Raw genomic sequence first — 25,095 nt, forward strand, 5'->3', positions numbered from 1 at the left:
CCGTCTTGGCCCATATTTTTCAGGAGAGAAAACAGGTGTTGATGGAGGAGTGGGTGGGAGTGTAGCAATAGCCAGAACAAGACAAAGTACAGAATAGTAATAGTGTATTTGTTAATTAAGTAAAACAAAAATCAAGACAACTGAACTATGTGCTAGTTTTTAACATTTTAAATTCAGAATCAAACTCACATCTCTTCCATTGCTTCATTGCTTAAGACTTTTCTGAGTGATGATTAGAACTATGGTGTCATAATAATAGGTCGCACTTGCTGTATAGTGCACTTTGAATAATGAAAGCAATTAGCAGGAGAATGTCCTATGAGTTCAAAGCTGGGCAGAAAAACTGAGATGCAAAGAGGCAAAGTAGCTTGTGTAAAGCCAGTGTTAGACAGTGAAGCGTGTTGGTTATGCACTGGGGCTGCTTGGCTCCCATGATATTTTATATGATAGCTCCTACTGCTGAAATAGAGCACTTGAACACAAGGAAAAGATGGATCTTGAACTTCGTATTACAATAGGAAGGCAAGAGATCTCCGAGTTCAGTTATCTCCTCCATCACAGTTTTGTGGTAATTTTCAGACTGAACCTCTTTGTGCCTCAGTTTCTTTCTGTATTAAAAGGAACTGAGCACCTTCAACTACTTCTGAATTCATGCACTTATGGGAATCAGGCTCTAAGTAAAAGGAGAATTACTACTATACCATATCTCTGATTTTTTTTTCCAGTATGTGCATGTGCAAGAGTATATTGTTCAAAAGGAACCTGAATGTCTTTGTTCATTCTAAACATTGTATAGACATTTTACAGAACATTAATAAAACCTTTGAAAAATATCTCACTTAGATAAATAGCCTTCCAGTATGAAATCCAGTGAATGACAGGTTGTATGAGTAAAATCAATGTCAGAAAGACAGACCTTGATAGCAACAAGGGTGTGAAAAGTTTTCCATCTCCCACCCCCTCTCCACACACACACATTTATTCAATTTAAAGTTAATATTGCTGTGCCAGCAGTTTTTAAGAAGGCCTCTGGCAGCTTTTAACACAACAGCCATTTCAGGTCTAGCCTCTCTGGCTGTGCAGAGTGACCTTTCATAATTGACACGACTCAGGATGAAGCCATTCTTTTCAAAACACTGGTCTTCTAAAGAAACCTTTAACCCTTAGAATAAAAATGGCCACTTAAGCACAAGCTGTGCCATCTCGGCAAGCAGGCCATTTAAAGACAGTGCCACTTCGGGGAAGAAAACAGATGATATTTCAAAATGGTCTGCCTATATTTTTGCCTGTGGGCTAAACTCTCCTCTGAATAACAGCAGTGTAAATACAAAATAACGTAATTGCATCATGATATGACTGAAAACAAAATCCAGCCTTATGATAACAAAGTCGTGATTTCTCTTGTTTGTACACTGTCACTCAGTGGAGCTTAGTGAAGTCAGAAAGTGCCTGGGTAAAAAGAACAGACAAGGAGCTGATCAGACAAGCTGATTTAGAGCTGCAAGTATATGTACTGGATTGAAAACAGGGCAGGAGACACCCACTCTGGCACTGGGGTCACGAAGCTAATAATAAACTAGGGGATTTGGGGGAGAGGTAGAGAGACGCTTCATTTCTGCATGCAAGTAGCAAGGCAGGGCCTCTCCATAACACTCAAGAGAGCACAGCTGCCTTTGAGAGACTCAGCAAAGTGCACCTGCTTTAAGTATGAGGACGCTTGCTCAAGCATCAACTTGCAGAAGCTAGGAGTCTGCCCTGGAAAGTTTTGATGAAGCAATGACTAAGGGAGGGGACATTCAAAACCAATCTACAAATCTTTTAAGGCAATTAGTGCCACTGGTGAAGAGGTATTATTAGTAAGTGAGTGTACAGTAAGACATAATTGAAATAATGGGATGAAATTAAAAAAGAGAAAATATTGATGAAATATCAGAAATAGCTTCTTGATACTGAGTTCTCTTAACCAGTAATGCAGTCCCCTAAGGGAACTGGTGGGAGCTTGGGGCAATTAAAACTAGACCCAGCAAAAAACTAATTAAGTATACATTAGGGAATAGTCCTGTGTTGGCAGGGAGACAGACTAGATGACTTAACAGATCTTTTTCATTGCTGTATTCTCTAAAACTATGCCAAGAATGTGTCTGAAATTTTAAAAATTCCTTAGATGCCAGACACACAACTCCCTAAAATGGGTGACCTGCCATGTGCCATTTCCTTCATAACTGTCAGAATATACTGTAAAAATCAACTTTAATCATTCCTCTCTAAACAGGAGAGATTTTAGATAAACACACTTGTATATTTTAGGATATGTCTATACATATTGTTTATACATACCCAAACTAGCTTTATATTAACCAGCTTGAGTACTTGTAGCAGCAGAACAGTGGTAGCATGGAACTCAGCATGCATTGCAAAATCCTACTGAGAAGCTGAGTAAGTACTTCAGTGTAGACATACCTTTGAAGAAATCTCTCATTCTTTTGCCTTCTTGCAACATGTCTCCTGTGGTTCCCTGGTGACCTTATGATTTTCCTGTTTTGTATTACTCAAAGGTACTGATGAATGGCATAGTGCACTGAATTATAATTTTAAAAATAATGGTTATAAGTTGTATTACTTTATAATGGTACTGTACAAACACACAACAAGAGACAGTCTCTGCCTCAGGGAGCTTACAGCAGTGCTTCTCAACCAAGATACCAGCACCATGGGGTGCAGTAAGATCCTTTTAAGGTTGCTGAACAATATTAGCACTGTTAGATGTGCAAACACCTACAGATAAGATAAACCCAGAGATTTCAAATAGGAATCCAGAGTGGCAAAAACATTGTGATCTGTCGTGGTGCTTCTGAGTTCTTTGCAACAGAATAATTGCTCAGAATTATTTTTCTGAGGCCAACAAATGAGTGAAAGCTAAGAGCTGGCATTTTCTGAGGGGTGTGTTGAGTCTGAGAGGTACCTTGAGTCTAGTATCAAAACCAGCAGTTCTTAGTGTTTTTAGAGACAGATGACAAAAGTTGGGAGTGAATTGAGGCCCAACAGATCAGCGTGGCCCATTATAAGAATAATGATAATTTGTTAATTGGAAACTGGGTCCTGACACTGAAAAGGGCCAGTGTTTGGATGAAGTGACTGGATCTAGGCTCAACTTTGCAAAAATGTACATGAGATTTCATCATAAATGTATCACAATATTTGAATTATAAATAGGTAAATAAGATTGAGTTGTTCATGACTAAATTATAAAGTATTATGAACAGCCACAAATATTACATGCAAGGTTCAAAATCAGAGCTGCACATGAAACTCAGCAAAATGTCGAATCTTAGCCTGACAATCCCAAAGCTAGATGCTAAGAATGGAACCTGGCTTTGAGGAGCCAGACCCAGTTTTTCCCCACTCCCTAAAAACATGGCAAATGTAATGGTTCAACACAAAAGGTAAAATTATGCTGCTCCAGGACAGTTTTGTGTTGATTGAAAATGGAAACTATAAAAACCAAACAGCGGAGGGATGGAAATGTACATGTATTGAAACCAAGGAAACTGCTTTCTTGGATCTACTTATCTTGGCTCCACTCCAGCCTCCCCCACCTTCCACCTGGAAGCCTCTGCCTTCTGATCTGGGATCCTGAGGCTGTTCCTGCCTCCCTCTGCTGGAGGGGAAATTAAGGAGGATTGCAGGCGATCACCCCAGTCCTCAGAGCCATGCCGGGCTGGCTTCTGCAGTCCCGGCACTGCAGCCAGAATGGCAATGGTGATGGGCAGGAAAGTGGGGAATGGCACCGGCAGGTGGTGGGCAAGTGGGAGCGAGTTGGCATAGGGGTGGTGCACTAGGGCCAGCAATGCATCTGCTCAGACAGGGGCCCAGAGCAGGGCAGCAGGAGCACAGGACCAGGCGGGCAGGGGCTGTATAGAACCAGACTAGCTACCTACCCTTCCTGCGGGTGCAGCCCGGTCTGGCTCCAGAGCCCCTGCTGGCCTGGGCCCTGTGCACCTGCCACCCTGCTCTGCACCCCCACTAGTGGTGGCCCCAGGGGACCGGCATGGGCCCCATGTTCCCACCCAGCTGTTGCTGTGCTCCTGCGTGCCAACTGACTCTCATCCCCCCCCACCTGCTGGCAACCATTTCCCTGTTTTCCTGCCTGCCACCACCACTCCTCTCCACCCCTCCCCCCACCTGCTGCTCCAGCACCACATGGTTCCCAGCTGCAGCACTGGGACTGTAAAATCCAGCAGAAGCTGCCCTGGCCCCCATGATTCTCAGCTAGCTTTGTGCAGTGCCAGCTTGCCTGGGCTGGCTCCTGCTGCATCCTGTGGTCTTTGCCGTGCAGCTGGCATATGGTGCTGGAGCGGTGAGCAGGGCAGGATGAGGAACTGGCAGGAGAAGGGCAGCAATAGCAGATGGGGTAGGGGAAAAGTGACAGTGACCAGGAGCACAGGGTCTATACTGGTGCCCCAGAGCCAGGAGCGGCAGGAGCGCAGTGCCTGGGCTAGGATGAGTGCTGGCAGGGGCTCTGCCTGCCACGGGGGCACTATGGGCAAACCCTCCTCCTTCACACATTCCACTCAAGCCACAACACTCCGCAGCCACCCTCCCTCCACACACAGTCCTCCACAAACCCCATACGCACCGACACTCTACTTATCCATACACACACACACACATGCTTCCCCACCCCACATACAAACACCCCACACCCACATGCCTATCCATGCACCCAAACATGTCATGCACACACCCACACCCTCCTTAACACCACTTACACACACACCAACAGCCCCCAAAAACCTATACCCTCACAGCCCCCTACAATATATAAAAGTAAGATTTCATTTTAAGCTATTATACAATCACTCTATGTACACTACACAAACACATGTAAATCAGGAAAAATATATATTTTTTAATTCAGTTAATAATGTTGTAGTAGATATTTGATTTTTAGACTATAATTTAGTATTTTTCTGGTTCCAAGATGGCAAACCCCTTTGCTGAAAGGAGTGCTTTCAGGAAGCAAGGGGAGGGACTTCTGGTGGCAAAGGTCAGGGGTAAGAGATCAGGGCTTCCAGTCCCAAGATGATAACCAGGGGGCAGGGTACCTGCCAAGGGGCGGGGGTACCCTTGTGGTCCTCAACATCTTGCCAAAACTCAGTAAGCAGCCTTACACCCAAAATAATTACCACCCAGAATGTCCAGAGAAGAGCCACGCCCATGATCAGAGGTCAGGAAAGCAGACCTTACGATGACAGGCTGAGAGCCATGGGGCTCTTTAGCCTGGAAAAGCACAGGCTCAGGGGTGATCTAATGGCCACCTATAAGTTTATCAGGGATGACCACCAGTAACTGGGGGGATGTTTGTTCACCAGAGAACCCCAAGGGATGACGAGGTCAAACAGTCATAAACTACTACAAGACTGTTTCAGGCTGGACATAAGGAAGAATTTCTTTACTGTCTGAGCCCCCCAGGTCTGGACTAGCCTGCCATCGGAGGTGGTTCAAGCACCTACATTGAACACCTTCAAGAGCAAATTGGATACTTATCTTGCTGGGATCCTATGACCCTAGCTGACTTCCTGCCCTTTGGGTGGGGGGGCTGGACTTGATGATCTTTGGAGGTCCCTTCCAGCCCTAATGTCTGTGAAATCTATGAAACCACTACTGTGCTATATCCAAGTAGACTAGGACCTGAGTCTATTGCCTGAGACCCTGGTGTCACATCCTGGGTGTTTCTACATAAGACGCTACTGCGCAATGATTACTGCACATTTATTTAATACTTATATTAGGAAATACTAAATAAATGCGCAGTAAGTGGTAGGCCTGTGCAAAGCAGCTAGTATTCTCTTTGGATATGGATTCGGCTGATTTGGGGGACAATGATTCAAGTCGGTGATTTGAATCACTGTCCCTATTCGATTTAGCCGAATCTGATTCACAGATTCAGCTGCTGCCAAATCTCTGAATCAGTCAGACCAGGCCTATAACCCACCTGCTATCCCAGTCCAACAATGGCTGCCCCTCCCGCCCCAGCTCCCAGCACTTGTTAAAAAAAAAGCCTCGACTCAGCAGGTGCTGCCAGGCAGGGGGTGATCCCCACTACCCCATACTGTGTAGGGGGCTGTGCATGAGCTCCCTGAGCTCCCCCTGCACTGTCCCAGCCTCCTCATGGGTGCCCTGCCCAAGCCAGCTCCAGCCCTTTAAGGGAAAAACTCCCTGAATAAACCCCCAGATTCACTGCTCCTGTTGGCAGGGGGCGATCCCCACTGCCTCCCATTGCCCCATGCCACATGAGCCCCCAAAACCCTGAAGATGCTGCAGGAGCAGTGAGTCCTGGGGCTTTCCTCAGCTTTTTTTCTCTTAAAGGACCAGAGCTGCCACGGGTGGGGCCCCCGGGGGATGGGGCCAAGGGAGCAGGGGGTGTTGGGGGGCTTGTGGATGAGTTCCTCCATGCAGTGGGGGGGCAGTGGGGGGCAACAGGGATCACCCCCCCAGCAGCACCTGGTGAACACCAGGGCTTTTCTTTAAAGTACTGAGCTGGGGTAGGGGTGGGGCTGGGGGATCAGGGGTGCTGGCAGGGGTCCCCCCATGGTCCCTTCCCCCTTTCCCCTGCCCCCTACTTACCAGCTTGGAGTAGGCTGCAGCTCCCTGTTGCAGCCACCAGGGACTGCCCAAATCTTCAAAGCTCTCCGAATCTTTTCTCAAGATTCGGAGAGTTTTGAATCAATTTGGACCATTTAACTGGTCCCCTGATTCGATTCAGATTTGGAGATTTGGCCACCGAATCAGGTCAAATCCTCTCCAAATTGAATCACCACCCAAAGCTTTGCACAGACCTAGTAACTGGAGTTACTGTGCAGCAACATCTTATACTGTGCCAGTGACATCTTGTAGGTGATGCTACTGTGCAGTAGCCTAATAATACTGCACAATAGCGGATTAGCACTGTCCGTACTGTGATGTGCTACTACGTAGTCAGCATCTCATGTAGATGCACCCCCTTTTAGGTATCCTCTGAGGCCTAGCCCTTTTTGTCCAATTCTACTCATTCTGTTCTGTAAGAAATGCAGAACACCATCATTCAGAAGATTTACATAGTCAAAAAAATTTTAGAGGGAGAAAAATAAATTAAAATGTGTGCCAATTAATTTTTATTGATTCCTTAAATGATAATCCTAAGAAGTTTATTAAAAGCCACCTCCATCCTTCTCATACTTTGCTATACTTAATCATTCACTTTGGTCATGTTTTAATCAAGATACATCATGTTTTACCAAGTAGGTTAATCTTATTAAGTAGCTACTGTGGAGCTATATTGTGGGAGCTGTTTAAAATGCAAGCAAGCAGAATTCTGTAATGTCTTCAGAAAAGTTCATATTCCATGTTCCAGATTTGGATGTATAATTGTTAGGCACTGTAAATTGTATGATTAGATGATTGTAGTGAAAAGAAAACATTTGACTAATGCAGTAAAAAGGATAGGCTTTGGGGGTGTATTTGTGTCGTTAGTTTATTTAGCGTAATTTGGTTATCCATGCTTTAACAGAAGAGAAGATTGAGCTGGAGGTACTGCAAAAATTACTTATGACATAGAGCATATCTCTTCTTTGGTTAAACATGAGGACCTAATAAATCTTAATTACATCTGCAATAAAATTATTTGCTTCTGAAATCTTCTGAAAAGATTGTGCTTCAGCGTACAGTATCTGCCAGAGCTTGGAGATGATTTTTAAATATAGTAGAGGATTAGTAGACTCTAAACTCTTAGGGTCCAGCCATGATTTGCTACAACCAAAGCCTTGGGAGGTGGTCCTAAGCAGAGGTTCTCGTTGCAGGATTTCTTCCTTCCCATGTACAGGAAGGTGGTTAAAAAATTTCATAGGTCCATGTTCTTGACTAGCTCCTTTAGATCAGGACTTCAGGCTCCCTTGCTATTCCTTTTAAACAGAATTAGTGATGGGTGGAATAATGCACATTCCTTGACACTGAACAAGCCTTACCCTATCCCGCATTTAACTCAGGAGCATGAAGGTACAGGGAGTTAAACTGGATTCTGCAGAGGTGATTGGGTCACTCTTTTGTTTTTTGCACAGACACATGTACACACAAGGGTTACCTCCATATGTAGCGGTAGGAGATATGATCCTGCTTCTTTTGTAATAGAGCTCCCTAAAACTTGGGTAAATGCAGCTAATCATGACCCTGGAAGCGTGGCTTGACAAAACAAAACTCACTGGTATAGCAGTATCCTTTCTGTCACAGGAGTTCAGGTTGTGTCATTTCAGCATCTCTAAGTTAAACATTTGTTTTCTGAGCTTTTACTGTGAAACAGCCATGAAAATTCATGTTACATCTGGAGCAAATTTCTTGTACACAACTGGAAAAATACAGATTTTCTAGATGGATTTTGGGACGCTGTGGATACACCTACACATTCAATTAATGTTATATAGATTTACTGTGAAGTAATTTACTGCAAAGTAAACTAGCCCTGGGTAGCCATCTATACATGCAGCCATTGAAAGCAGATTTGCTCCTCATGGAAGTAGCTTACTTCAGTCCTCATTCAGCCCTGCTCTGCCTCCTTGCAGCAGCCAGGGGGAGCTGGATGTTCCAGCCACAGCTGTCTGGGAGCCAGGGCACTTTTAAAGGGCAGCTCTGTGTGGTGCTCCCTGGCCACCTGCATTTCTGGTTTGGAGTAGTCTGCAGCATTCTAGCACAGCCTTTTACAACTCTGTCACCAGAGCCTGTGCCCACCGTGTGATGGCTGCTCCACGTCTAGGCCCCAGGAGTGATGACCCACACCTTAGGCTTTTGCTTGCCACCCTACTCCGTGCACTTCACCGCCATGGTGACCACCACCTGGTTCCAGGCAATCTTGGTCCTGTCTATCCCCTCATGCCATGCGGCTGTGTTGCCAAGCTCACTGCTGCAGCCAAGTCCAACCCTGGCCCCTGTGCTGACAACAACCAGCCCCTGGCTCATCACCCAGACCCCCACAGGAATGCCAATTACACCTATGTGGATGCTGCCATTATTTCCATCCACAAGCTCCTAGGGCTCCCACCTGGCCAGTCAGGACTGCCTGTCGGCCCACCTGGCCAGTCAGGACTGGTAGCTGCACATCATCCAGCACACCTGGGATGAGAAGCAGTGCCTGGACTCATTCTGGGTGACCCAGGCCAAGTCTCAGGAGCTGCTCAACCTGCTCCATCTACACCTGGAGCAGCAGGCCACCACCATGTGGCTGCCCTTCCCTGTAGAGACCCAGCTGGCCATTGCTGTGCTCAAGCTGGGCATGCCCTCCAGCCTGTGCTATGTTGGCCATGTCTTCAGCGTGGGCAAGTAGACTTCTGTGGAGGACATCCTGGAGGTATGTCCAGGATGTGCTGAGGCACACAGTGCTCTGGATCCATAGCCCCCGGTGGGGTTTCAAACCCTGGGCTTCCCCCAGTACATCAGGGCCTTGGACGAGACTCACATCCCCATCACATGCCTGGCCCATGATGACCACCTGTACTACACCTGGCAAGGCTTCCACTCAATGATGCTGCCAGTTGTGGTGCACCACCAGGGTGCCTTCACCAGCATCAGTGCTGGGTGGGCTGGCAGCACCCACAATGCCTGCATCTTCTAGAACTGGACCCTGCTAGCCCTGGTGGAAAGCAGTCGCTCATGACAGACCTCCACCTGGTGTGAGATGATGGTCCCTCATTGGGGACCCCACCTACCCACTTCTCCCCTGGCTCATATAGCCACCACCACTGGGCAACTGGACCACCCACCAGGCGCCGCCACCGCCCACCACCACTGGGCAGCTGGACTGCTCACCAGGCACATTTCAACACTGCCTGGGCTAGACCCGTGCACCTTCGACTACCGGAAGGGACACTGGTGCACCTTCACTGCTTGCCTCGAGGTCATCAAGGCCAACATACCCCACGTCATCGTCATAGGCTGTGTAAAATCTGCAAGGCCTAGGGGGCAGCTCTTCCATGAGGCTTGGGTGGAGGAGGCCTAGTAGGCAAATGATGCCTGGCAGAAGGAGTACCAGCTGCGGTGACAGTAATACCAACAAGGCCCCTCCCACAGAGGCCCTGGAAGAGCTGCACACCTGGCAGTGGGGGCCAGGGCATTGGGTGCAAGAGGGGCTGGTGGATAACCTGCTCCTGAACCCCCTGCTACAGGCCACATGGACGACTGGCCATGGATCCCACCTCCATTGTGCACCTCAGCACTGTGCTCACAGCATACAGTTTTCAGCAAAAGTCTTTATTTCCTTCCCCAAACACAGACCCTGTCCCCACTCCCTCCCAAACCCATCTTTCCCCTCCCAAACCACAGAGCCCCATCACCAACCACCCCACCCACCACCAGTAAACCACCCTCTTCCCTCTGTAGACTATGTAGATTCTGCTCTGTGTGCCTTCCTGGGGCGGGGGACAGTGGGGTGGAGGTTGACTTGTAGTGGTGGTTGAAATGTTGTCTTCAGATGTTGGGAGTAGGAATGCATAGCATAGGCATGGATACCCCTCCAGGTGGCAGAAAATGCAGGGAGAAGCACAGACTTGCCTACCACTCCACTGAAGCTCAGTGTCCCTGTGCCATGTTCTTGGGTGCACCTGGGGCACCTTGGCAATCAGCAGCAGCAGGGCATAGTGGATCAGGCACCAGCCTACAGGGTGGAGCCTGGGGACACATGCTCACCACCATGGCCTCTGGCTGCACCACCGTGGGTGTACACACCGTGGTGAGGCAGGTGGTCAGGGGGCTTAGCCAGGGTGATGGCAGCTGCTGCTCTGCCAGCACAGCTGGTTTCTCCTCGTGCAGCCTGGGGCCAGGGCCAACGGGGCCTGTGCATGATGCTGGCCCCACTGCAGACAGCTTCTGGGCAGGGGCTGCATAGAACCTAGGTGAGCAGGAGGGGGGACCCAGCCTGGAGGGCCGGCTGGCAGGAAACGCAGGCAGGAGACACTGGCTACTGGAGACTGCTGCACCTCAGCCCAAGCCCACTGGGGGCATGTGGCTTAGCAGCAGGCAACTGTCAGGGAGTAGACGGGGCTAGGACAGGATGAAGAAGACTGCCACCCAGAGGTCCTCCTCCATGGTCTCCACTGTCCTGGCCACCATGGTGGTCTACTGCTCCTGAGCCTCCAGCATCCTCTTGAGGAGGGTGATATGTCGCCCCTGGCTGGCCAGGCAGGAGCTCACTCTGGGGAGGAGGTGGAGTTCATCAGGGTGGATGGTGCCATCCCTTGGTGGCCTACTGGGTTATGTGTTACTGGTATACTGTCTGGTCGTACCTGCACTCCTGCATGTGACCCACCAGAGTGTCATAGATGTGGGCGTTGGAGCACCCACCCTGGACAAATTGGCTCTGGACCTCAGTGTCATCCCACAGTGCCATGAGGTCTGTGGTTTTATCCTGGAACTAGTTAGGCCCCCAGGATGCAGCATATGGCATCAGGGAAGTTGCCAGCATGACTCCCTCGACAGCCCTCAGGGGTTGCTGGGTGCTGTCAGACTTGGGCAGGTGCCTGCAGCATAGGGGCACCACACAAGGCAGGCAGGCATATGGTGGGACTAGCCTGGAGGACAGCGCCAAGGGTCTGTGCTGGCTGCTGTGGCTGGAACAAGGCTTCAGGACCCAGTGGCCAGAGGCTGGCAGCAGGTGGCACAGGCCCCAGGGTCACCACAGAGTTTTATATGCCAGACTGGGGCAGGCAAAGAGCCAGCCCAGCCCTGGGTTTGGAGAAGCTCTGAGCCCCATGGCCCTGGGGCTAGCTTGAGGCTGCCCCCGTGGTGGTGGCACTGACTGGGAGTAAATTTGTGCAGTAACTAAGGCAGGTTGCAAATTAACTGTGCAGTAGACTAATTTACTGTGCAGTTTCTTTAAGTGCCTGCACATGTAGATGGTGATACTACCGCACAGTAAGTTAGTCTTCTGCTCAGTAAAGCACCTCATGTAGACACACTCTGTTTTATTTAACGTCCAGGTCCACTTGGAGGTACAATTCATATGAATGTAAAGTTGCATTGTACTAATACTTATGCTGAAAGACTTGTGAGGGGAAAAAAAGATTTCTGAATCAAGTTAAAAATGGACTCTGACCCTTTCATAACAGACAAAGGCTGGCCAAATTAGGAGTCTGCTACATCTTAGGACAATGCAAAGCTATTATTCAAAATCATATTAATTTTTACGTTCAGTCCTTGTGGCATAAATCTCAGTTCAGTGCACCTGTATATTGGGTAGTGGCCTTCTCGCAAACTCTACCCAATACCAAATAACGAATCTTGACCATTTAAACACAAACAAGTAGCAACAGGAAGGGGAAGGTAAATCATAAGAATAGGGACAGACGGTGGTGCTGAGACTTGGAGAGATGGAGAAACCCCCCAAAAAGTGTTCCAAACTGCAAAGGAGAAGGTCCTTTCACCATCTGCAATGACATTTATTGCCTGGAATTACTGCAGCTCCAAATAAGCCAGATTTGTACCGTAAATGATTACAGATTTTTTTAGAATTGATGTTCTGCCAGATAAATGACCCATGCTTCAGTAGTAGCATCAAGGCAAACTTTTTCAGAGGTGTGCAATGTAAAATCAGCTACTCTCACATCACAGTTATTTCCTATTCGAGCGTGCAGAGAGTGCTGTAGAATCTCAGATGTTGCCTGTCGGTCAATCCTGACCCTTCAACTACTGTGTGGAATAGGAAAGTCTAAATGACACATGTTTTCAGATCAGCCCCAACCCCACCTTAATAGCTCACTTTTAATCAATATTAACCTGCATTTTAACCAACTCATACAATATATTTCTACAGTAGCTATTTAATAAGATTAACCTTCTTGGCAAAACATGGTGTATCTTGATTAAAACATGACCAAAGTAAATGATTCAGTCTTAGCAGAGATACTAATTTGTGAAGGGGAAAATTGGGTAAATGACAAACCAACATTGATCCCCAGTTCAAGGCTGAGGCACACCAATGGGATGATTCACGAAGCTTGCACTGCTGCCGCCATATTGCAGCCTTCAGGACTGTCAAATTGGCACTTTCAGTGAGCATTAAAATAGACTTTAAAAATGCACATAGCAAAATAGTAATTTAACTGGGTAAATAATACACCTTTAAAAATGGATAAGTGTTATTTAGTCGATAACAAGCTTATATTTACAGGTGCTTAAATATGTGTTTGACTGAGAGATTGGAATGGCTCCCCTGGGCAAGAAGAAATATGCTTTTAAAACTCCATTTATAAAGATTGATAAAAAGAGAAAATCACACTAAAAATTTTGAAATAATTGTGGGATTGTGATAAACAGACAAGCTCCAAGACAGCCATTAGTCTGGAGTATCATTAATTCATGCCATTAGGGCTTACTTGTCCACAATGGTCTGAGTTCTTTGGCCAGCCTTACTTCTCAGTTTCTTCCAAGTTTCTTTCAGTTTTGTCATGTCCATAACCTTACTTAAATGCACTTGATGGTCTTTGACTGTGTTCTGCAGCAGTCCATCAAAATGGAAAATCATCTAAAAATAGAAGAAGGAAAAGGAGTGAATCACAAGGAAGAACACACTCTTACTGCATTAGGGGTGAAGTCCAAATAAGTTACATTATGAAAAAATTATAAAGTTTACTTAGAAATTCTCTAGAACATGCAGAAGAGACACAGCTTCTAAGTGGGCCCGTTGGTACAAAATGAACTACTGAAGATTTAAAGAGTGGATATAAAATTGGGGCTTGGGTGACACCCAATTCTACTTGAGTCCTAAAAGTAAAGTAAACCTGATTAATCCTTAGTAATCCAGTTACTGAAAGGTTTGGGAGTCTAATCACCTTTGCCTCTTAGGCTGGATACAGATATTCAGGAAGGTTAGATCTAGTGGCCACCTGATTTAAGGTAAGTAGGGATGGGGGGGGATGGAACTAGTGGAGTGGCATTGAGGGATTAAGAGAGGGTAAGCAAACTCCCAGAGTGGGGATTGATTGGGGGGTCCATGTGGGAATCAGAGGGCAGATGAGGTCTGCGGAGAGATTAGAAAGGGGCAAGTAGAATCCATGGGAAGGATCAGGGGGTGGAGGGCAGATGAGGTCCACAGGGGATTGAGTAGGCCAGCAGTGTCTGTGGAGGGATTGGGGGGCAGGCAGCATCCTTGGGGTGGTTGGTGGGTTCTGGGAGGGTTTGGCTCTCTCCCCCATGCCCCAGGATCAGGGGCTATTTTTAGTTCCCTGGTTCCCTCCCATCCCTGCTCAAACAACCCCTCCCTCCCATCCTGCCTTCCCCTTCCTCCACTGGGGCTTACTTCCTTGATTCCTGGCATCTGCAAACACTGGTAAAACCATCACCGAGAGTGGCTTGTGCAATGAACAGCTTGTGGGACTTATTCATCTGATTCAGTTAATCCATAAGATGAACCTCTACTTTGCTTTTGCCCCCTCAGTATTCCATGTTACATTTTGCAGGAGCTAGATTTACTTTTTAATGGGTGTTTCCGATTTGGGGTAAAAAGGACATGGGAACCCTATTTTTCCCTTGGGTATTTCTAATATTACTGTTTTGCTTGTCTCAATCACCATTTGAGAAGGAACCAGAAAAGTCCAAAGCAGTAATATTAGAATTACTGGTCCTATTACACTTGAAGGCAAAACAGGATTTCAAATGATTTGCCCCTTCCGTGTCCTTCTTCCCCAATCTGGAAGAGCTGACCTCAGCATAAGCCGATTGGAGGATCTTAAGAGAACATTTCAAAAAACAAATGAAAACAAAACTGACCATTAAGAGATGTTCTGTTTCACAGATAGAAAGGTGGGAACAAAAATCATGCAGGAATTCTTTCAGCAAAGCCAGGGGTAGAACCCAGAGCTCTTCCCTCCCAGTTTTGTTCCCTGACCACAAGTTTTATTCATTCAGCACTAAAAGGAAAAGGCCATATTGCAGCAGCTTCACCTTTATGAAATTAACATCTATTTGCATCAGTAGTAATGAGAGGAATGCACTGCTTTCCTACAAATATCTCATATTTACGTAGCTCAGTAGGCACAAATATTAATCATTTACTTGCACCTGCTGCAGTTATTTTTGGGGAACAGGATTCAATAATATATGATCTCTGGGGTTTAAAAGCCTTGCTTACTTGCTGGACTCAAACCTTTGTGAGAAAGATCATTAAATTTGCAAACACAAAACTTATTATAATAATAAAGCAATTTTTAAAATGAAAGTTATTGCAGCATTATAAATTTAAAAGCATTAAAAATACACCATGCTGTCTGTAGCAGTATTGACTTATATCTTTACATCTAGAAATGGGACTAGGCATGTCTGGGGACACAGAGCACCAGGACCTATGTAAGCTGTTCACTCCCTGTGGGCTGGGAACAGAGAGCAACTGTAGGGTGGAAGGGCCCAAGGAGGTCATCTACCTCATCCCCTGGATCTAAGGGAGGGTCAAGTATACAAAGTCCCTTCAGGACTTTGTCTAACCTCTTCTTAAAACTTGCTAATGCCTAGAGACTTTAGGAGTGACACAGCTCCCTTCCTCCCAGCCACTGCTTAATGCTAGGCAGTGCAGCAGGTGAGTCTGCAGTAAGAAGCTGGGTCACTTTGCATGGTAGGGTTGAATAAAAGTGGTGACTCCACAAGGCCGTCCCTCCGCCTTCATCCTGGAACTTTCCAAGAGAAGCTGCTCTTGTCTGAGCAGCTTCATTGTACAGATATAACGAGGGTTGAGCTTGTCATGAACTCAGCACACTCCAGTCCACAGATTGTTTTTTTGCCTAATGAGTGGAACATGCACTAACATTTAAGCTAACAACTACCAAACTCTACTACCAAATAAAATGAAGAGCTTTTTGTCTTAATAAAATTTTGAATGAAAGAGACTTGTTTTTTATGTTTACCAGTAATAAAATAATTTTACAATAGGGGAGAAGTACTGGAGCACTGAGGCCAAAGCATTCCCTTTTCTGTCTTGATATCTAACAAGTTTACCTCATTTCAGCTGACCAGATGGGTTTTTGGTGCTAGTAAATGTTGAGAATAAACCCTTTTCACTTGGAAATGCAAAGCACAATTTCCCAAAGAAAAAAAAATAAAAATAAGGTTAAGACTAAATTCAGTGAAAAGTGTTAAAACTGGAGCCTCAGTGGGAGGTTTATCCTTTATTTGTAGTAGTAATTAAATTTATTTGCAAAGTTACAACTTAAGGGCATATAGACTTAGCAGACTGGTAAGTAAATGTAATTAGCAGAAGTCACTGATGGTTCAAAACCATAATTGTTTTCTATTTTTTATTGTGGCGTCTGTGCGCTGTGTTAATAGACAGTGAAGTAGTAACCTGCAGGAGAGATTGTGGTCATCTTGTAGTTCAAATGGGCACTGAACTAGCTAGCCACTCTGGTCGCAAATAGGAATTAGGTGTAATGGCTGAAGTCATATTCAAAATTCAATTTATTTGCTGTAGATAAAAATATGTGATACAGAATGATCTGTTAAGCAGATGCATGTGGAAAATCGTTTTCATTCCTGTTAAATTTTAAACATAGTCTAACAAGATTTCACTTTTATAGCTTGTTTTGTGGTATACTTTTCCATTTTTGAGTTTTAGATGAAACATAGCAACAGTTTCAGAACTGATTAGCAAGTAATGGGCTATAAGGATTAGAATCATTTTCTGTGACCTTTCTTGTTTATTGCTTGAAATATTAGAGATCTACTACCAAAATGTGCAACAACTCTATATGGGCACTCCTCCATAGAGATATGTAATCTGACCATACTTAAAACCTGATCAATAAAATACTGCCTTTTGAAAAGGCTGGAGATCTAGTTTCAGGATGTTTAATGAACCACCCAAAACTGTCATTTCCTAAATGTTTTCTTAGGAGAACAGACAGCCATGTAATAGTTTCCTTGCTGGGGGTAACAAGAAGAAACACAGGATTCTCTCATAATCTGACACCTGCCTGGGTTCCAGACCCAGCATCCATAATGCAATGTATAGTTTTCAAACATAAGCTGTGAGATGTAAATGACACCCTTACCTCTGCTGAAATCATTGTAAGTCTTCCGTCAGCTGCAGTGGCTTTTACATCATTATGTGTATCTTGAGGGAAAGTTCCAGACGGAAAAAAACTGCAAACAATTGTGCAGTTAACACTGCCTGATGAATCAGAATACTTGGAAGCTGCACAGTCCTGCTCATGTGACTCTTTATCCTCATTCCTCATGTTTTGGTCACATTAAAAATATGCAACTTCTAGGCCAGGGACAGAAGTTTCACATAAAGCAGTTTAAGTGATCAGAAACTGGTTTAAACCTGTAACAGAACATAAATTCAGTGTACATAAACCAGTTTCAAACTGGCCAAAACTCGTTTAAGGTAAACCTGGTTGAATGTAATATCAGACCTAACCGACTCGAGTCAAACTGTTTTATGGAACTTCTGTCCCAGACCCTTTCCTGGTTTTAGTTAAATCAGTCTCTCCCAGCATCCCAGCATGCTTTAGCCCTGGGCTGGGTTGTGCAGTCTGCTCTGGAGAGCAGGGCTGGCCCCTCCCGTCTGGTCTCTAGCAGGGGCAGATGCCTGACCAACCTCTGGCTGGCATGGCCCCCTGAGGCAAAGAGGGCATGGAGGGAGTTTATTCGCCACCCCCTTCCCTCTGTCCCTGGGATCCCAGTGAGGGTCTACCTATCTGGGGTGAATCAGCCCCTATCAGGATTTCCTCCTGCTGCTCAAGCAGCAGGGAGTCATGGCCAGCCCCATTGGCAGCCTAAAGCAAAGGGGGGAGGGAGGAGGGTTTAATCCCCCCTGTTCCTCCCCTATCCCACTGGCATGGACCCCAGCTGCAGTATAGGATGCAGCAGCCTCTGTCAGGACCCCCCGCCACTCACTGCTCCAGTGGGAGGGGCAGGGGTGTGGCCAGCTTGTGGCCTGCATGGTGAAGGGGGCAGGGAGGGGGTTTATTTCCCCCTCCATCCCCTATCCCACCAGGGTACTGCAGCCGGGGTCTGCCAGCCCCAGCATCTGCCACTCAAACCTGGCCAGGCAGAAGCCAGCTAGGGTTCCTTAAGGGGAGGGGGGAATAAACCCTGTCCCTGCCCCTTCACCTCAGGGGACCATGCTGGCTAGCTATGCCCTGAATCCTGCTACCCAGATGAGGCAGCAGTCCCTGACATGGTGTCCTGGAGAGCACAAGCCTCTTCCTCTGTGTGTGTGTGTGGCGGGGGGGGGCCTGAGGTATGAATGGGAGCAGGGCAGGCAGAGCTGCTGGAGCCTGCAGGATTGGGAGGCTATGGCCACCCCAAAATTCTCCATAGCCATACCTCTGAGCCCCACCACTGCCACTCACCCTGTGTAGGCTGCAGCAGCTCTGTAGGCCAGGGCAGTGTAGGGGTTTAAACCTGTCCCCAGTCATCCTCGAGTCTGCTGGGGCCTGGCCACACCCCCTCCCTAAGTTTAGCTTCCCCCCACCTGGCCACTGCGGAAAGGAAGGGAGGGTTCACTCTAGCGCTCCTTGGCTTCTGGTCTGAGTCACTGCCGGCATTTGCCTGCATTTCTGGAATCAAAAGTGAATGTTTATTCACTTGCAAATCAGTTCAGGCTACATAGGTTAGACTGACTTGCAAAGACTGAATTAATTCAGGCTTAGGCTTTTTGAATGTCTGTACTTAGCCCTAAAGTACTTCCTGGAAAGGGCACTAAAGCACTGCCTATTAAGCACATCTGCTTTTGCAATGACATTTGGAAATTTTTATTTTCAGTTTTAATTTTCACTGCGTGTGAAAAACAAGCTTCTGCCTGTTAAGTTACTGAATAATTTGAGGCTACTTGAGGAACAGATTCAGTAGAGCATTTAACTACCTGCATTCAGTTTGCAATAGACTATTTACAGGAGATAGAATTTTGCAGAAATTTGAAGTTCACCTTTTATCTCTGCAATTTAAAACAGAAGTATAATCTAGTTTTGAAAGCTGATCACTGGAAGTCCTCAGCTTTTATGTTCACTTCCTGTCTCTTCCACTGATTTTGAGTGAGATTGGACAAACTATTTAATATTTCTATATTTAGTGTTCTCACATGTATAATTAAAGTGATGCTGATGGAACTGCAATCCTGTGAGACCTTAATTCATTAATGTGCACACTTTAAGATTCTCTGCTGAAAGACTACGGAGGTGAAAAATTGTTGTTGATATATCAGGAATACTTACAGTGATGTGTCATTCAGGGATGGCTATGTGGTAGGGCTGTGTGAAGCTTTGGTAACTGATTTGATTCGGGGGGAATTTGGCTCAATTTGGTGACTGAATCTCCAAATCCGAATCGAGTTGGGAGACCAATTCAAAGGTCCAAATCAAATCAGAAGCCTCCAAATAGATTCAGAAAAGATACAGTGCCACTTCAGAGATTCAGCCATAGACTAAACAGGCAGCAGTCCTCACCACGCTGCACACAGCTGCCTCCAGCTGGTAAGTTTGTTGTGGTGGGCAGAGGTTCATAGATTCATAGATGCTAGGGTCGGAAGGGACCTCAATAGATCATCGAGTCCGACCCCCTGCATAAGCAGGAAAGAGTGCTGGGCCTACATTACCCCAGCTAGATACACATCTAGCCTTCGCTTGAAGACCCCCAGGGTAGGGGAGAGCACCACCTCCCTTGGGAGCCCGTTCCAGACCTTGGCCACTCGAACTGTGAAGAAGTTCCTCCTAATATCCAATCTAAATCTGCTCTCTTCTAGCTTGTGGCCATTATTTCTTGTAACCCCCGGGGGCGCCTTGGTGAATAAATACTCACCAATTCCCTTCTGTGCCCCCCTGATGAACTTATAGGCAGCCACCAGGTCGCCTCTCAACCTTCTCTTGCGGAGGCTGAAAAGGTCCAGTTTCTCTAGTCTCTCCTCGTAGGGCTTGGCCTGCAGGCCCTTAACCATACGCGTGGCCCTTCTCTGGACCCTCTCCAGGTTATCCGCATCCTTCGTGAAGTGTGGCGCCCAGAATTGCACGCAGTACTCCAGCTGCGGTCTGACCAGCGCCCAATAGAGGGGAAGTATCACCTCCTTGGACCTATTTGTCATGCATCTGCTGATGTACGATAAAGTGCCATTGGCTTTTCTGATGGTTTCGTCACACTGCCGACTCATGTTCATCTTGGAGTCCACTAGGACTCCAAGATCCCTTTCCACCTCCGTGCCACCCAGCAGGTCATTTCCTAGGCTGTAGGTGTGCTGGACATTTTTCCTCCCTAGATGCAGCACTTTGCATTTCTCCTTGTTGAACTGCATTCTGTTGTTTTCTGCCCACTTGTCTAACCTGTCCAGGTCTGCTTGCAGCTGCTCCCTGCCCTCCGGCGTGTCCACTTCGCCCCATAGCTTAGTGTCATCTGCAAACTTGGACAGAGCACATTTCACTCCCTCATCCAAGTCGCTGATGAAGACATTAAAGAGTATCGGTCCAAGGACCGAGCCCTGCGGGACCCCACTGCCCACACTCTTCCAGGTCGAAACCGACCCATCCACCACGACTCTCTGGGTGCGACCCTCCAGCCAATTCTCCACCCACCGGACTGTGTAGTCATCCAAGTCACAGCCCCTTAACTTGTTCACCAGTATGGGGTGGGATACCGTATCAAAGGCCTTCCTGAAGTCCAAGTATACGACATCCACCCCTCCTCCTGCGTCGAGGCGTTTTGTAACCTGGTCATAAAAAGAGACTAGATTGGTCAGGCACGATCTGCCTGCCACGAACCCATGCTGGTTTCCCCTCAGCATAATTTGTCCTGCCGGGCTCTCACAAATGTGAGCCTTGATAATTTTTTCAAAGACTTTGCCAAGGATGGAGGTGAGACTAACTGGCCTATAGTTGCCCGGGTCCTCCTTCCTCCCCTTCTTGAAAATGGGAACCACATTGGCCCTTTTCCAGTCCTCCGGGACTTGACCCGTGCGCCACGAGCGTTCAAATATTCCCGCCAGTGGCTCTGCAATGATGTCGGCCAGTTCCTTCAGTACCCTCAGATGGAGCTTATCCGGGCCTGCCGACTTAAAGGCATCCAGTTCTTCCAAGTGACCCTGCACCACCTCAGGGTCCACGCATGGAAGTCTGGTGCCTTGCTGCTGCCTCCCTACACTCCCAGTGAGAGACTTGTCATGCCTCTCGCTTAGGAACACTGAGGCGAAGAACTCGTTGAGGAGTTCAGCCTTGTCCCCTCTGTCCGTCACCAATTGTTTCTGCCCATTTAGCAAAGGTCCTATTCCTCCCTGGGCCTTCCTTTTACTCCCTATATATCTAAAAAACAATTTCTTATTGTCTTTTACTTGGGTTGCCATCCTCAGCTCCATGGTAGCTTTGACCTGTCTAACTGCCTCCCTACAAGCACGAGCAGAAGAGGTATATTCCTCTTTGGTGATCTCTCCCTGTTTCCACTTTTTATGTGCTCCCCTTTTGGCCCTTAGTCTGCCCTGGATTTCTCTGGTCAGCCAGGGAAGCCTCCTGGCCCCTTTCCCTCTTTTACCTCTCATGGGGATCATCTTGTTTTGTGCTCGAAGGATAGTTTCCTTAAGGCACAGCCACCCTTCTTGGGCTCCCATCATTTCAAAACTACTACTCTGTAGTGCGTCCTTCACTAATCGCCTGAGTTCACTGAAATCAGCTTTCTTAAAGTCCAGCACGTTCACCCTACTAGTTACCTTACCCACTCGACGCCTTATGCTGAATTGTATTTTTAGGTGATCACTGTCCCCCAGATGGCTACCGATCTGTAGGTCCCCTACTATGTCATCCCCCGTTACCAATACCAGATCCAGTAAGGCATTCCCCCTAGTGGGACCATGTACCTCCTGCGTCAGGTGGAGGTCCTGTACACAGGTTAGAAACCTGCGTGAGCGGTGGGACTTTGCTGTCTGTGTCTCCCAACAGATGTCCGGGTAGTTTAGGTCCCCCATGACCACCGCCTCTTTAGCTTTTATGGTCCCCGAGAGTTGCCTCAGGAGCCCCAAATCTATTTCTTCCCCTTGATGTGGGGGTCTGTAGCAGACCCCTACCACCAAATCCTTTTCTCCTTGCCCCCCATGTAGCCTAACCCACAGTCCTTCTACTTCCTCATCCTTTGATTCTGTCTTGATGAGAGTTGATGTATATTGTTCCTTAACATAGAGCGCAACCCCTCCCCCCTTTTTCCCCACCCTGTCCTTTCTGTACAATCTATAGCCCTCGATATGTACCACCCAGTCATGGGATGAATCCCACCAGGTTTCCGTCAGCCCCACTAAGTCATAGGCGTTTAGTGCAACCAGGAGCGCTAGTTCATCCTGCTTGTTCCCCATGCTCCTAGCATTAGTATATAGGCACTTGAGCCCTGCGACTGGTGCCTTTGCTGCCCCCCCGCTCCAAGTCCCAAAGGGCTCTTTGTCTCTTACCTTCTCGTTCCTTACCTGTGCCGTATTGCTGTCCACCCCCTGTCTTTCATGTTCCCAAAGCTCTCTTTCTTCAGGCTGGGCTGTCCTTGTTGGTGCCACCTGGTTTGGTGGTCCACAGCTTCCCCCGCCCTCATCTTCCCCTCCCCCCGACGAGCCTAGTTTAAAGCCCGCCGGAGGAGATCCACCAACCTGTAAGAAAACACACGCTTACCTTTGGGGGACAGGTGAAGCCCATCCCAGCTGAGCATATCCCTCATTGTAATGTGTGGGTCATTGTCCAGGAAGCCGAAGCCTGCCTCGAGACACCACTGCCGAAGCCGCCAGTTGGTCTCTCGGATGCAGTTCTCATGCCATCTGCTGCGTCCGTTCACTGGTAGGATGGAAGAGAATACCACCTGTGCACCGAATTCCCTCAGCACACCGCCCAGAGCCTGGTAGTCCTGGTGGGAGGGAATGGGCATGGGGGAGGGAGGGATTGGAGCTGGGGCTAGGGCAAGCTGCCCAGCCAGGGGGTGGCGGGGTGTGGGCCCAGGAAGGGGAGTGGTGGGGGGGAAGTATGCAGCATGTGAGTGTGGCAGAGCTGGGAGCAGGGGCAATGCCTTCTGTAGCTTGCCCAGCTGGGTCGGGGTAGGGGGCATGATATAGGCACAGTTTGCTCTGGGCAAACAGCAGCAGGGCATAGCCCCCACTCCCAGTGCTGCCATGCCTGCATCCCACATCCCTGCACTCCCCCGGCTGGACAAGTGGCAGCAGTGCCCACCCATCCCGGCTAGGGAAGAGGTGGCAGTGCCCTCATCCCATGCCTTCTTGCCCCAGCTGGGCAAGCAGCAACAAGGCATAGCCCCCACTCCCAGCACTGCCAAGCCCATGTCCCACGTCACCCCCCCCCCCGCTCCCCCCCCCGAGTCCTGTGCCACCCCAGCTGGGCAGCTTGTCCGAGCCCAATCCCCCCCTCCCCCATTCCCCTTCCCCCGCCCACCCACCACAACAGACTTACCAGCTGGAGGCAGCTGTGTCCAGTGCAGTGAGGACTGCTGCCTGTTTAGGGTATGACTCCAAAGTGGTGCCACATCTTTGGATCCAATTCAGCCAAATCAAATGAGGACAGTGATTCAAATCTTGGAATCAAATCACTGTCCCTCTGAATCAGCTGAATCCAAATCCAAAGTGAATACTGGCTACTTCACACAGGCCTGCTACATGGGTACTTTGTTGGATATTATATTAATTCTTTGTGTTCCATTTGTAGCCCATACATTCTTGCACTTCCCTTTCCTTTTTCACTTATTGTTAAAGACCTGTTAACCTAGCAATTCAGACACAGCTTATTTAAACTCCTGCTTAAAGATTAGCAACTCTTAGTCAAAGCATTCCTTTGCTAGTTTAAAATATGTAAATATACTGTATTTCCTTGCATACCACACACCCCAAATAAGAGATGCACCTAGTTTTTGAAAAGTGAAATGCAGGGAAAAAAAGATTTTTCAAGGCATGGCCTGGAACTGGCTTTTTCAGGGAGAGGTATTGCTGCAAGCTGGCTATCAGCTTCTTTCTTGAACAGCAAACAGGAGAGGTGATGTCTAGTGTTAACCTTTTCACACCTGCTCTCAAACTGGCAACTGCTCAGTCAAAAACTGTTGTCAGATAGAGTGTCTGTGAAAGGGTTAACACTGGACTTCATCTCTTCTCCTTGCTGCCTGAGAGAGAAGCTGACACTGGTGTCTCAATGCTTCTATTCCTTCATGCATCTGTATGTGAGCACACATGGCAGTATCTTTGAGAGGTAATATCTTTAACAGCAAATGTTAGTGCCAGAAGTATAGGTAATGTGGAGTTCAAAATTTAAATCATGCTGTAATGCATATGTAATGCATGTTATGAAAACAGAGTAGACGCTTTGGTACTTACCTGCCACAATTGAGTGCAGTTACATGCCATGCTGTTATATCCTGTTATGTCCATAAAGTCATTCACTGGTGTACAGGGATCCTTCCCAGACATATATTCTTTTGAAAGTAATGTTTACACTGGGGCAGAAAATAGCTATGCTTCTAGTGGATATGAACAGTATTTGAATTTAAGATGATCCACCAATAATTAGATTCTGTATATGGAAAATGTATAAAATTTGTATAGAATCTAATTATTCAGAGGTCATCTGAAATCCATTCCCCTCACCAGCGTAGTGGGAAAAGCCACAAGACAGGCAGGGAAAAGAGGCAGTGAGAGGCAGAAGTTGTTGGAAGGAGGGGCTGTGGAAAGTGGGGAAAGCATCACAGAAGCACAGGGGGACCCCACCGCTTGTCCTCCCTGCAGCCTCTGCCCCCCACTGCAGCCTCTGTCTGCTCTCCTCAACCTCTGCAATATCTCCCCTGCAGCATCCTTTCCTCTCCTGCAACTTCTGCCCCCAGATGCTTCCTGTCAAAAATGGCACTGGTGCTGACTCCTTCCCTTCCCAGGCACAGAAAACATGCAAGCGCTGGCTCATGCCCAGTCAGGCACAGATGTCCTGCATCTGGAGCCACTGCTGCCACAGCTGCTTGGCTCGGCAGGGTCCAGGGCTTGCATGTGCTTGGTGCCCAGGAGGGAATGGAGCTGGAGCTGTGACTGAGAGAAGGAACAGGGAGAGGGGTAGATGGAGTTGGGTGCAAGTGGCTGCTGCAGCTCTG

The 25,095-nt window shown here is 47.5% G+C and overlaps 1 protein-coding gene across 8 annotated transcripts in view; it reads left to right on the forward strand.

Moving 5' to 3' along the window:
- Positions 1-25,095, forward strand: part of TENM2 (teneurin transmembrane protein 2) — a 1,200,689-nt gene that overhangs the window by 1,008,416 nt on the left and 167,178 nt on the right. The window lies entirely within an intron of this gene.

The sequence above is a fragment of the Crocodylus siamensis genome, chromosome 10 (assembly GCF_052110815.1).
Source record: "Crocodylus siamensis isolate JL-2025a chromosome 10, ASM5211081v1, whole genome shotgun sequence".
Taxonomy (NCBI): Eukaryota; Metazoa; Chordata; order Crocodylia; family Crocodylidae; genus Crocodylus; species Crocodylus siamensis.